Source organism: Orcinus orca, chromosome 4 (genome assembly GCF_937001465.1).
Source record: "Orcinus orca chromosome 4, mOrcOrc1.1, whole genome shotgun sequence".
In the NCBI taxonomy this organism is placed as follows: domain Eukaryota; kingdom Metazoa; phylum Chordata; class Mammalia; order Artiodactyla; family Delphinidae; genus Orcinus; species Orcinus orca.
The window spans coordinates 68,650,314-68,663,043 of NC_064562.1; the positions used below are offsets into that span (position 1 = coordinate 68,650,314).

General features: G+C 37.1%; 1 pseudogene; it reads right to left on the reverse strand.

Annotated features, from left to right (window-relative positions):
- Nucleotides 1-5,888: 5,888 nt before the first annotated feature.
- On the reverse strand, nt 5,889-11,058 carry LOC101276834 (vacuolar protein sorting-associated protein 45-like; annotated as a pseudogene).
- Nucleotides 11,059-12,730: the final 1,672 nt, after the last annotated feature.

Here is a 12,730-nt window from a genome sequence, read left to right on the forward strand (position 1 = left end):
GAGTGGGCAACCTTGTCTTGTTCCTGATCTTAGAGGAAATGGTTTCAGTTTTTCACTATTGAGAATGATGTTGGCTGTGGGTTTGTTATATATGGCCTTTATTATGTTGAGTTAGGTTCTCTCTGTGCCCATTTTCTAGAGGGTTTTTTTTAATAATAAATGGGTGTTGAATTTTGTCAAAACCTTTCTCTGCATCTATTGAGATTATCAGATGGTTTTTATCCTTCAATTTGTTAACATGGTGTATCACATTGATTGATTTGCGTATATTGAAGAATCCTTGCATTCCTGAGATAAACCCCACTTGATCATGGTGTATGATCCTTTTAATGTGCTCCTGGATTCTGTTTGCTAGTATTTTGTTGAGGATTTGTGCATCTATGTTCATCATAGATATTGGCCTGTAGTTTTCTTTTTTTGTGACATCTTTGTCTGGTTTTGGTATCGGGGATGGTGGCCTCGTAGAATGAGTTTTGGAGTGTTCCTCCCTCTGCTATATTTTGGAAGAGTTTGAGAAGAATAGGTGTTAGTTTGTCTCTAAATGTTTGATAGAATTCACCTGTGAAGCCATCTGATCCTGGGCTTTTGTTTATTTGAAGATTTTTAATTACAGTTTCAATTTCAGTGCTTGTGATTGCTCTGTTTATATTTTCTGGTTCTTCCTAGCTCAGTCTTGGAAGTTGTGGTTTTCTAAGAATTTGTCCATTTCTTCCAGGTTGTCCATTTTATTGGCTTATACTTGCTTGTAGTAATTTCTCATTATCCTTTGTATTTCTGCAGTGTAAGTTGTTACTTCTCCTTTTTCATTTCTAATTCTGTTGATTTGAGTCTTCTCCCGTTTTCTCTTAGGCTAAAATTAGTCTGGCTAATTTTATCTTCTCAAAGAACCAGCTTTTAGTTTTATTGATCTTTGCTATTGTTTCTTTCATTTCTTTTTTCATTTCTTTCTGATCTGATCTTTATGATTTCTTTCCTTCTGCTAACTTTGGGTTTTTTTGTTCTTCTTTCTCTACTTGCTTTAGGTGTAAGGTTAGATTGTTTATTTGAGATTTTTCTTGTTTCTTGAGGTAGGATTGTATTGCTATAAACTTCCCTCTTAGAACTGCATTTGCTGCATTCCATAGGTTTTGGATCATCGTGTTTTTGTTGTCATTTGTTTTTAGGTATTTTTTGATTTCCTCTTTGATTTCTTCAGGGATCTCTTGGTTATTTAGTAGCCTGTTGTTTACCCTCCATTTTTTTTATTTCTTACAGTTTTTTTTTCCTGTAATTGATATCTAGTCTCATAGCATTGGTGTCGGAAAAGACACTTGGTATGATTTCAATTTTCTTAATTTACCAAGGCTTGATCTGTGACCCAAGATATGCTCTATCCTGGAGAATGTTCCATGAACACTTGAGAAGAAAGTGTATTCTGTTGGTTTTGGATGGAATGTCCTATAAATATCAATTAAGTCCATCTTGTTTAATGTATCATTTAAAGCTTGTGTTTCCTTATTTATTTTCATTTTGGATGATCTGTCCACTGGTGAAAGTGGGGTGTTAAAGTCCCCTACTATGATTTTGTTACTGTCGATTTCCCCTTTTATGGCTGTTAGCATTTGCCTTATGTATTGAGGTGCTCTTATGTTGGGTGCATATATATTTATAATTGTTATATCTTCTTCTTGGATTGATCCCTTGATCATTATGTAGTGTCCTTTTTGTCTCTTTTAATAGTCTTTATTTTAAAGTCTATTTTATGTGATATGAGAATTGCTACTCCAGCTTTCTTTTGATTTCCATTTGCATGGAATATCTTTTTCCATCCCCTCACTTTTAGTCTGTATATGTCCCTAGGTCTGAAATGGGTCTCTTGTAGACAGCATATGTATGCTGTTGTTTTTGTATCCATTCAGCCAGTCTATGTCTTTTGGTTGGAGCATTTAATTATTCATATATATGTTCCTATTACCATTTTCTTAATTGTTTTGGGCTTGTTATTGTAGGTCTTTTCCTTCTCTTGTGTTTCCTGTCTAGAGAAATTTCTTTAGCATTTGTTGTAAAGCTGGTTTGGTGGTGCTGAATTCTCTTAGCTTTTGCTTATCTGTAAAGGTTTTAATTTCTCTGTCAAATCTGAATGAAATCCTTGTTGGGTAGAATAATCTTGGTTGTAGCTTTTTCCTTTTCATCACTTTAAATATGCCCTGCCACTCCCTTCTGGCTTGCAGAGTTTCTGCTGAAAGATCAGCTGTTAACCTTATGGGGATTCCCTTGTGTGTTATTTGTTGCTTTTCCCTTGTTGCTTTCAATATTTTTTCTTTGTATTTAATTTTGGATAGTTTGGTTAATATGTGCCTTGGCATGTTTCTCTTTGGGTTTATTCTGTATGGTACTCTCTGTGCTTCCTGGACTTGATTATTTCCTTTCCCATGTTAGGGAAGTTTTCAACTATAATCTCTTCAAATATCTTCTCAGACCCTTTCTTTTTCTCTTCTTCCTCTGGTACCCCTATAATTCGAATGTTGGTGTGTTTAATGTTGTACCAGAGGTCTCTGAGACTGTCCTCAATTCTTTTCATTCTTTTTTCTTTTTTCTGCTCCCTGGCAGTTATTTCCACCATTTTATCTTCCAGGTCACTTATCTGTTCTTGTGCCTCAGTTATTCTGTTATTGATTCCTTCTAGAATATTTTTAATTTCAGCAATTGTGTTGTTCATCACTGTTTGTTTGCTCTTTAGTTCTTCTAGATCCTTGTTAAATGTTTCTTGTATTTTCTCCATTCTTTTTCTGAGATTTTGGATCATCTCTACTATCATTACTCCGAATTCTTTTTCAGGTAGTTTGCCTATTTCGTCTTCATTTATTTGGTCTTATATGTTTTTACCTTGCTCCTTCACCTGTAACAAATTTTTTTGTCCTTTCATTTTTTTTTTTTTTAATGGGTGGTGCTGTATTCCTGTCTTACTGGTTGTTTGGCCTGAGACGTCCACCACTGGAGTTTGTAGGCAGTTGGATAGAGCTGGGTCTTGGTGTTGAGATGAGGACCTCCAGGAGGTCCAGTTGATATTTCCTGGGATCTGAGGTTCTCTGTTAGTCCAGCAGTTTGGACTCAGACTCTCACCACAGGAGCTCAAGCCTGACCTCCAGCCTGGGAACCAAGATCCCACAAGCCAGTCACTGGAGGCTCCTCCCATCCCTTTAAGTGTCCATGGTCCCCTACCGGTGCCTGGTAGGTGCCCTAGTTGTCCAACAAGTATTTGAGTGCTTATGTTTCAGGTGCTCTGTAGGTCCTAGGGATAGAGTCAAAGAGAACAAGATAAAGATTTCAGCTTAAGGGCTTTCATTCTAATGAAGGAAATTGACAATAAAAAAGAAACAAACGCATGTATAAATAATTTTAACAATTAATAAGTACTTTGAAGAAAAGGCAGGCTAATGGGATGAAGAGTGATGGGGGGATATTAATGGGACAGACTGTTTCAGATGGAATGGTCAGAACTTTTTTGAGGAGATGATATTTGAGCATAGATATGAGTAAAGTGAGAGAGTAAGTGCTAGGAAAATCAATGAGAAGAAAATTCTAGAAAGTGGGAACAGCAAGTATAAAGGCCATGAGGCAGATCTGAATTCAGGTGTTCAAGAGCAAACAGAAGGCCCATGTGGTGGTAAAGTGAAGTGACATCTATATTTGGAAATGAGGTAGGAGTAGGCAAATAATTTTGGATTAATAGATATATTCAATGAATCAACAAAAATGATGGAGCATTTTGATAAAAAATACCTCAAGAAGTATAAAATATTATAGAAATTAGGGGACATACTAGATATATTTGTAAAAAAGATTTTATATTGTTGAGTAGGACTTTTTCTGTTGCTTATAATTGAAAAGAAGAACTAAGTAATACCCTTCGTATGAAAACCTCCGAAGAGATGCCAAAAATTGGGGTCAGTCACTACCCTCCACCAAGGGTGGGCACACTGTGAGGTAAAATAACCTGCTGTCCTAACAAAAACCAGCACTCAACTCCTCATATGTATAAGGAGAAAACTAGGGAGAAGAGTGGTAAGAGCCAGTAACTCCTGAAGATCACAGACCTCAGAGGAAAAGGTTTCTCCTCTTCCCAAGGGAAGAAGAGAGATTATTCTCTTCTCTTCCTGAAGCCAAATTATGGCTGCCCATTGGGAGAATCATGTGTAAAGAATGTTTGTGTGTGTCTGCAAGAAGCAAGAGAGGTCCACCTGGAGCTGCTATGGTAGAGCCCTGTTGTGAAAGTCTTCTTGGGGAAGTTAAGCATTTGCCATCTGATGTTTAAGCACCACATGTGAACCAAAGACAGCTGCTCACTTCTAGTCTTCAGATTTTTGAAGAGGAGGAGCTCACTGCATTAGCTCACATTAACAGGGAAGTAAGGGACTGGAGTTTGTTCCTGAGAGGGAATACATAGCCCCCTCTATCCCATGCCGGTGTTCTGTGGCTCTTGGAGGGTTCAGAAGATGATGTCAGTGGTTACCTTGACTATATTTGAAGCAGCACAGAGGAAAGGAAAGGGGCAAGATAGCTGCTCAGTGAGGCGAGGGAGTCAGGAGCAGAACCAGTGTCAAAGCCCAAAGTGGACATGGTTACTTTTCCCTGAGGGATTCCTCAGTGATTGGTAGGCTCGGATAAAGCTGAACACCATCCAAAGAAAACCAAGCACATCATCAGCAAAGAATTCTCAATAACAGAATCTATTAGCAGTAGACATAACTGGATTGAACCAGAGAAAGACCAGGGACACTTTCCCACACCGACACATAGCTGATTATGTAAAATCTCTACTACCCTATCTCCTCTGTCTGACCCCAAGCTAGAAGAAATAAGCGCTGAGGAGGAGGAGCCAGACCTCCTTCCAACTTCTCTACTTCAAGCAGCCAGTGTCATAGTTTATGCTTGCGTTAAGGGGAAAAGGAGGTGATTGTATTTATATCAGATTCACTATTGAAGTTTTACACTAGACAAAGGTTTAAAATTAGACTATAATTAATAGAAAATGATCGTATGTACCAAGATTTCTTTAAGGAATATGAAAAGGAGATTTGGCACATCACGGATAGAAGCTTTTATTGGAATAAATATTAACCTATGGTGCATTTATGCACCTATTGAGATACATTATAGAATCCAGCAAACTATGAGACATAATAATACAAACTACACAGGAGCTAATAAGGAGTCAAAGTGCACTAATCTAAAATAATAATCTCATGGGGTTTTATGTTATTTAAAAGTAAAGTTTCCTCCAGCTCCTCAGTTTTGATAAAGTATCGATATTGTCAATTGCCTCTTTGGTGTAACAAAGTAAATTAATCTTCCCTCAATCAGCAATGCATAATCCTAACTCTCCAGGCCTTTGTCAAGAATATGAACTCAGAATCTCCTTTTCTGTTCTTATAAAGGTCTTCTGAGAGAAGTGATATTTAGGAATGTTCATCTAAGGAACATAGTATCCCTAGTTAAGGTAATTCAAGTTCTACCTTTGGATCAAGCTAGACCAAAAAGTTTTTTCTTTTCTATAATGAGAATTATCTAAGTTTCTGTTGTTATCCTTACTGCCAGGAAGTTCAAAGCCAAATTGCCAGCTCTATCAAAGCAAGTATAAACAATATAGAGAGATAGTATATTTGCATTTGTAGTTTTTCTTGAATTTGATCCTTATTTTATCAATATATTTATACATCTTGGGGTGTCTATTTGTAAAGAGGTAGAGTGTAGATAAACACATTTAATTCATATCTCAGGAAGAGTCTGTTCAGAAGACTGAAAGGTGATCCCTCAACATGAAATTCATAAATCTTTTTTTTGTGTGGGCTATCAAATACAAGGAATACATTTATTTATTTGATAAAGAAAACATGAGAAAAGTGGGTTGGAATGGGCTCAGACTTATTCTCAACTCACCACTGGAGTCTTGGTGTCTGTGCCAACAGTTCAGGAATCAGCAGGCTACCTGGAGATGGTTTATAACAAGAAGTACAAAACCCAAGGCTCTTCTCCAACACCCCTCTGGTCAGTGGAGAAAGCCTGCAGTGAGGCAAGAGGGGAAGTTGTGCCATTCTTCTCACCTCTCTATCACCATTTCATCTTCTGCTTGCTAACCTTGATGTAACTTGAGAGCTGTCCTTGCTTCGGCTGTGCAGTCCAGAAGCAAGAACTTCATCTGGGAAACTTTTCGTGTTATGCACAGGGGTTCCCCCCAGGACAATCCTCACTCCGGGAGTGGTGCGGTTCAGGTTATAAACTGTTAGAGCCTCTTCATAGGTGGCTCCTCCAATTATAAACACAATGATATCCTGATGTCTGTCTCTGAGTGTGCTGGGGCCTAGATAAGGATACAGGTTTTCCTTAAGCTTTCCTTTGATGAGATGGTCCAGGTTCTCATGTAAGAAAGGCTGATGCTGAGCATATACATTTTCTACTCCCTTCAATCCTTTGAGGAAATGTTTGGTAATAGCCACAGCGTCTTTGGGGCTGAAGAGGTCACTTCCTCTGACCCGTTTACCACCATATTCAACAACTGTAGACACAAGCTTTCGATACTTCTCAGAAACACCTTTATTCCTAAGGTCCATCATAATCCTGGTAGGCTATTGCTGCTGTGTCGCTCATAATGTAGAGGATAAAGCATCACCAGGCTGCACGCATCAAACTCTGTCACTTTGGGGTTCTGCAGGAGCCTCTTTACATTCTGGAGAGCACTAGAATGGTCATTTTGACAGGCCAGTTCTTGCTCAACCTCCAAAACCTCCAGCAGATTCCACTCACTGACCAACTGAGACAGCTCTCCAACCACTGTCATGTGCTTTGATACAGTCCCAGACATCTTGAATTGTGGGTAATTCTCAACAAAGGCCTTCATGTCTGCTATTGATTCTAGTTTTTGCTGTTCTTTTGGTTTCTTCTTCTGAAAGTCTTCCATGAGATTCTTTATGTTGCAGCCAATCTCAGCAAAGTTCAGGTACATATTGTTAGTGTAGAATTCATCATTTTCAGCAGATAGGACCACCTCTCTCATGTCTTTACTGATCCCTGGCACTCTGGAAAGATCAATCCGATTGTTGTTTATGCCCAGTAGTTCATGGACCATGGCCTGATATGTCCACTGGTTTAGCAATGGGGTGATGGCATCATCGCAGCGATCTAAAATAAGTAGCAAGGGAGGAACCTCAGTCTGCCGGAATTCAAACAGTTCATATTCTTTAGTTATCATTTGCTTAACATTCTGCAAGTCTCTTTGCTGCCTCTGATGAAAGCTGGTAATGAATCATGGGACATTTCTTCAGAGATAAAAGGAGAGCTGTCAGTCCTTGAGTTGCTCTGGATAGTTGGACTGGATCCCAATTTCGACCCTGGCAGCAACCCAGAATATTGAGGGAAAACAAATGTGGATTCACAGCAATGTAATCACCATAAAATTCCTGAACCTCAGCCACAACTTCCTGTTCATCAGGTTCAGCTAATGACTTCACATTACTCTTGCTGATCACATTACTGAAATAAATAAAATATATACTGTATTTGGGTCTTCAGAGCTCCTGAATCAGATAATCCACACTCTCCTGCTAGTGTGGGATGGTCTCCTGCAGAGGCAGAGGGTGGCTGTGGCTCACCGTGGGGGCAAGGACATTGGCAGCCTGATAAATCTTAAAAATGTTTTTTAAAGACTAATTAAAAAAAATGTTTTAAAATTAAAATGGGTCCAAAAATGTTATCCTCATTCACTCACTAGTTTAACGACATTAACTAGTCTATATTGTATATCCCAATACATTAAACAATAAAGATTGTTTTAGCATTGTTATTGTCTTTTAATTGTAAAAACCATATCTCTGGTTTTTGCTATATGTATCACTATGTATTGTAAAGCTTAGCAGATCCTCATGTCAATGGCCAGGAAAACTATCCCTAGCATAGGAGATAGTTGTAGCAGGTGCGAAACATCTTATAGAGGACTTTGTTTTTCATTTCATAAAACTTTATTTGATTAAAAATTTGCCTTTTCTGTGTACACTGGAATGCTTTATTCCCTATGCATTTTACAGAGTTACAATCTCTCATTTTAAATATTACCCCAAAAGTAATTTCAGAAAAAAAAAAGGTTTTTTGAAACTAAACTTGACTTTTAAGTAATCATATGGACAAACAACTCTCAAACAAAATTGGATTAATAATATTTCTTGCCTGCTTAACTACATGACAGATTTCTTGTCCCAGTCCCCTTTCTCAAAAGAAACATCATGTGGAAACTAAGCTAGAGAAAAGATTCTTCCCTAAGGCAGTTAAGGGAAAGGGAAGGGCCAGAAATTTCTTTGGCAAACAATTATATGCATAGCCATTTGTGTGTAACTGTTTTGCTTCAAGTACAGTACACTCTTTGGAGGGAAGGCGAGATGTTGTTCAGAGTGGGAGTGGTACTCTCCAACCAGCTGAAGTGCAGGAAGTTATCTACAGCCTCTTCCTCATGCTTGTGGCTGCATCCTGGAATCAACTCTGCCAACCCTATGAGTGCAACACCAGGTTAAAAGCCAATGCTAGTTTGGCTGAGATGGTCTCTTCCACTGCAAAACAATGGATAAGATGGGACTGAGAAACAACCACTACATGATGACATTCAATAAAAAAGGTTTAGGGGAGATAAAAAAAGGATTTCAAAGACAGGGACAGATAGGCTGGTGAAAAACAAATCACATTTTTGCTAAGAAAATTAGATAAAGGAGAGTGACAGAATGGTGATAGCTTGTTCTTCAGAGGAGCTCTGCATGATCTCTTTTTGCTGAAATAGAGGCCAAAGGTTAATTAATTATATTAATGCTCTTTGTTTTCTCAGCTTAAACAAACTAAGGTGCATGGGTACCTTCAAAACAATACATGATAGGAGGAAATGGATCCACAAATGACAAAATAGCTATGTTTACTCTGATAACTAGCTCATTCACTAGTTTAACATTGGTCTGTTGTTATGTACAACCCAATAAACTGGCCAATGAAAGTATCGCTTTAGCATTACAGAGACATAATCTAGGTATAACTTTGAGGGTTTCCGTAAATTATCAGATTACTATCCTTAAGCATCCATGCATTGATATTATCAGGCATAAAAGAACTTGGTTCAAGCCAGGGGACTTGAACCACCCATGACTAGCCACACTGGCACTATACCTCTTTAGCATACTCATCCTTGTGGCCATCAGATGCTTCATTGCTATGACATTGCTAAATATGTAAAGAACTATGGAATGGTTTGTTGGCTGGTAAAAATGCCTGTGGTCTAGTTGCTATTTTACTAGTTATGCAATGTGACATATCTACTATAGGTTTCTAAGAGACTTGAATCCACAAATATATTCCTCCTGACTCTGCTTCCACATTGCACAGAAGGACACAGGTAAGACAGATTGTCGTATCTCAGAAACAAAGAGGTGGATAACTCTGAATACATTTTCTTCACACCACAGTTTAGGGCAAAGGATTGCAGAATAAAATTTATGATTTCAGAAAAACAGTATAAAGAAAATAAATATTTGAATGAAAGACAAATTTTTGCTCTAAGATACTATTTTTCCCTCTTAGAGATCAATTAATTTAAAACTGATTGGCTCTAAGAATGACTTTTTTTTAATTTTGAATTTTGTTTTATTTTTTTTTATACAGCAGGTTCTTATTAGTCATCAGTTTTATACACATCAGTGTATGCTTGTCAATCCCAATCGCCCAATTCAGCACCACCATCCCCACCCCCCCATGGCTTTCCCCCCTTGGTGTCCATACATTTGTTCTCTACACCTGTGTCTCAACCTCTGCCCTGCAAACCGGTTCATTTGTACCATTTTTCTAGATTCCACATACATGCGTTAATATATGATATTTGTTTTTCTCTTTCTGACTTACTTCACTCTGTATGACAGTCTCTAGATCCATTCATTTCTCAAAAAATGACTCAATTTCATTCCTTTTTATGGCTGAGTAATATTCCATTGTATATATGTACCACCTCTTCTTTATCCATTCATCTGTCGATGGGCATTTAGGTTGCTTCCATGACCTGGCTATTGTAAACAGTGCTGCAATGAACATTGGGGTGCATGTGTCTTTTAGAATTATGGTTTTCTCTGGATATATGCCCAGTAGTGGGATTGCTGGATTATATGGTAATTCTATTTTTAGTTTTTTAAGGAACCTCCATACTGTTCTCCATAGTGGCTGTATCAATTTACATTCCCAACAGTGCAAGAGGGTTCCGTTTTCTCCACACCCTCTCCAGCATTTGTTGTTTGCAGATTTTCTGATGATGCCCATTCCAACTGGTGTGAGGTGATACCTCATTGTAGGTTTGATTTGCATGTCTCTGATAATTAGTGATGTTGAACAGCTTTTCATGTGTTTCTTGGCCATCTGTATGTCTTCTTTGGAGAAATGTCTATTTAGGTCTTCTGCCCATTTTTGGATTGGGTTGTTTGTTTCTTTAATATTGAGCTCCATGAGCTGTTTATATATTTTGGAGATTAATCTTTTGTCTGTTGATTCATTTGCAAATATTTTCTCCCATTCTGAGGGTTGTCTTTTCGTCTTGTTTATGGTTTCCTTTGTTGTGCAAAAGCTTTGAAGTTTCATTAGGTCCCATTTGTTTATTTTTGTTTTTATTTCCATTACTCTAGGAGGTGGATGAAAAAAGATCTTGCTGTGATTTATGTCAAAGAGTGTTCTTCCTATGTTTTCCTCTAAGAGTTTTATAGTGTCCGGTCTTACATTTAGGTCTCGAGTCCATTTTGAGCTTATTTTTGTGTATGGTGTTAGGGAGTGTTCTAATTTCTAAGAATGACTATTAAAGACATACCTTGAGTGCATGAAAGGCTCCATTCAGTGGATAATTTTGTATAATGTTTCATTCCTCCTTCTTTCCCTGTTATTCTTCAAATTGCTATTAAAAGGTAAGTAATATCATGAAATTTGATGATACACACTGTTAATACTCTTTGCGTAGGGTGAATGAAGGCCTTTTATATAGGAAGGAAATAGTTATGGTTGTATTTTGACCGACATCCACTCATCCTCTATTTACGTATCCTTAGTCTCTGGTTTTCTGTAATTTCTAGCTTATATTCATAGGGTTTTTAAAAAATTCATGAAAGCCCTCTCATTTTTTTTTTCATTTACATGTTCAGGTATACATAAACTTAAGTAACTAGACCATATGAAGGATTTATTTGAGTTTGGAGTCTGGATTTTGGTAAAGAGAAAGAGTCATGGGGTTCTGTTAAAATGAGTCTGACAAGTCTTGGCCCAAAGTCACTCTGAGGAAGAATATGTCTTCCTTTGAAAGCAAGAGTATAATCAATATTTTCATAAAATATTAATATGAAGTAGAATATAGTATGTCAAGCCAGTATTAACATTCCATTAATGAGGATTTCATTTTTTAAAGGCTATATAACAAGAACAGATTAATCTCATAACCTGAAAGTTTTTACTTCATTATTGTTTCTTTATTTCTGGCTAAATTGTACTTTCAAGTGAGTAGACAGAAACATGATACTATATATTAAGTAACTTCAAGTAAATATCCATGTTATTCTTCAGTGTTAAGTGATCTCTTGGCTAATAAAAAGGGTAGATGTGATGCTCTCTCTAGTCCTAAGTACAGTGTGCCCCAATGTAGAGGTTTCTTGAGTTACTGTTAGAGAATGATTCCAATTCTTGGCAGCCTAATCCCACACTTCAGTACGGATCCCAACTTCTACATCTGTTCAGATGAGCCATTGGCTAAATGGCTGTGTAGTAGTATTCAACAATATTTATTTGTCTTCTTTATGGTGATTTTTAGGACTGGTCATACATACCCCCTTCCTCCTTCATCCTCTCTCTCTTTTCCATGCATATTTTTGAGAGCCCATATGTCTTAGGAATAAAGTTACTGTCTGTTAAGAATTCACAGTCTGCTGGGGTTGAGATAAAAATAAAAAATTCTAGTACAATATGATAAGTGTTATGATACCATGAGAACACAGAGGAGAAACACCTTATCTAGTTTATGGGGATTAGGGGAGGCAATTTAAAGATTATACCTGACACAAATACACAGATATTTGCATATACATGTGTTGGCACACATTTTAAAAAACTAGGTTATTATCATCTCAGAAATAAGATAGTAATGCCTCAGTGTTGGCTGATATGCCTGTCTCCACCATAGTAAAAGAAACACACTGTCTTAATTGTGGGTTAATATTTGCAAACTACTTGACTTTTCTAGTAGAACAGTGGCACATAATTTTGAGATATTAATGCTTTTCTAATCTCCGCTGTATTTTCAACAGCTGACTTATAGTAAATACCAAAGTAAAACTTTTATAATATGCATGGTAGAGTGGAAAGCATGTCAGACTAGTTTTAAAAAAAGTAGGTGTTAGTCCTATATAGAGGCATTAACTATGTGATTTTGACCAATTTAACTTAATTAAACCTCAGTTTCTTCATTGGAAACATGAAGAAGCTTAGCAAGATGATTTAAAAAAAGTTTTCTTCTAGATTTAAACATCTGACTTTTATTGAAAAAATCTGGTTTATATTAACATTTTGAAATCATTATAATCAGAAGACAGTAGATTTTAAGTTCCCACTCCTAGGAAGTGCTTATATTATTGATGTTCTCTCCCTCCCTATAAAATTTGACTTCATCTTACTAGTCACACAGTTCCCATCATACTAGCCAAGA